Here is a 2,055-nt window from a genome sequence, read left to right on the forward strand (position 1 = left end):
TGTGCAGTTATGAAACTGTTTGAAACTTTGAGGCTGTATTTAAAGACACACCCTATGCTTAAATTAATTGGTCTTGCTACTGGAAAGGACCTTTAGGAAGACATTCAAACCCTCTCCAGTGAAAAATGGTAATTATTACATAATGTTTCCTTGCAGAGCTGCAGTCAGGTGGTTTTGGCAGGATGAGGGACGGTTATGCATTATTAATTATAATCCAGGAAACACACACTGTACAGTTTACTTTTACTGGATATTGAACTGTCTCCTCTCTTATCTTTTCCTCTCCAGGTTTTTTTTTTTTTTATACCAAAAGGTTTCAGATTAGGACTCAGTGTGCATTTTGTTAAACTGGATCTTAATCCTGGTTCTTCTTCAGGACACTTGCATTTGGGTGCATCATTTATTTACATTGTAGCTTTTATACATGAATATATGCTGGAAAGATTTAGAAAGAAAGATAATGCATTCGAAGCGTGTCTGTGCGTTTGTGTTTTGAGTTACTGTCACGTTGAACTTTGACTCTTTTGCTGTCAGGTGAGTGGATCTGCTCAAGCCGTAAATCCAATGGTTCCAAAGTTCACACACACACACACACACACACACACACACACACACACACACACACACACACACACACACACACTTCAACCTCTTCAAAAAAGACGAGACATGATATTGGCTTTTATTCAGTTCTTGTAGAATTACCATAGCCACACCAATAACCTCTTGCCTAACCTTAAATCAAGTATTCACCCTAAATTTTATTAATTTACTTTGAATCTCTGCAAATTAGCTGTGTAAACACATTTATGTCCCCACAACATGGGCAATACTTGTACACACACATCACAGGAATTCACACACCTCTTTTATGGCAACATTTGGTGCAGACAATAAAATGAGATCAACAGGGTGTCACTCTTCACTGGATCAGAAGGGCATTATTTCTTCTGAAACGGATGTCTTTTCCCCTGAGATTCCAAAGTTGAAAACAAAATAAATCATAAAGAGCTTTGGGCTGCACAGGACTGAAAGGTAAGAGCATGTTTCCTCTGTCTGTGTGCTTGCGTGCTGTATATAGCTTCTCTTCCTGTTCCTGTAGTTTGGTTCTTTCTAAGTTCTTCTGCAGGTTATCTTAGCACCAGGATACTTAAAAGTGACCACATTGCTGCACAAAAGTGTTTCCTGTTTATGTAGACATTTTTAGGCTTCGTGGGCCATATTTGAATTGGTCATTTTACAGTGTATTGCTAAATTGGAAAGCAGAGATAAAGAAGGAGATTTTGACAGCAGTATGGATTTTAGACTGATCTTTATCTTTAGACTGAGGTTAGCTTAGCTTGGAACAAAGTTTAAATATCCTGTTTAAACTTTTTAGTACATCCATCTGGTTGCTATACATTTAGCAAAATTAAGATTTCACTTTCAAGATGATGCATTGCAATAAATTGTGTTTTGCAATATTTGTAAAATTTTTAAACAAGAGAATAAGTGAAGGATAATAGGACAACACATGAGGTTATCTACCTTTCTATCTGTGCCTGAATGTCTTGGCATCACTCCACAAAATCAAAGATCAACTTAGGTTTGACAGTTATAAAAAAAGAAGTGTGCATACACACACATTAATGGCACAAAGCAATGAGTCAGTGAGTTAGGTTATTAAAGCTTAGGAATTTTTACAGCTACATTACATTTAGGTGTAACTGCTGTTGTCAGCATGGAAGAAAATAAAATGTGTCCAATTTAACCGTTGACTCAAGCAAGTGAACTGACAACTCAGTTTAATTTGCCTAGTCAGCTGATTAATCCTACCAAAGGGCAAATGATGAGTGAGGCTTAAATACTTAAAGGATCATTCTGCTTTATTTCAGTCTGGTTTATTGCCCCTATTCTGTTTCTCCTCTTGCTCTAAGTCTCTTTTTAACTTAGGCCATGCAATCACTTTGTGTCCGTCTCTGTTATTTGACTATCATGCATGTTATGCTTATTTTAAGCATTGCTTAAAAATCAGTGACTTCGACAAGTCAATCGCAATGTGTCAAAGAACCAGTG

General features: G+C 36.9%; 1 protein-coding gene across 1 annotated transcript in view; it reads left to right on the forward strand.

Moving 5' to 3' along the window:
- The first annotated feature begins 879 nt into the window (after nt 1-879).
- sptbn5 (spectrin, beta, non-erythrocytic 5) overlaps nt 880-2,055 on the forward strand; it is a 67,261-nt gene continuing 66,085 nt past the window's right edge. The window contains exon 1 of the mRNA XM_085342371.1: nt 880-1,035. The gene's annotated coding sequence lies outside the window, so the exon portion shown is untranslated. The remainder of the gene's footprint in view (nt 1,036-2,055) is intronic.

The sequence above is a fragment of the Diplotaxodon limnothrissa genome, linkage group LG19 (assembly GCF_057381915.1).
Source record: "Diplotaxodon limnothrissa isolate DT_005_m linkage group LG19, D_limnothrissa_male_GT1.1, whole genome shotgun sequence".
NCBI classification, from domain to species: Eukaryota; Metazoa; Chordata; class Actinopteri; order Cichliformes; family Cichlidae; genus Diplotaxodon; species Diplotaxodon limnothrissa.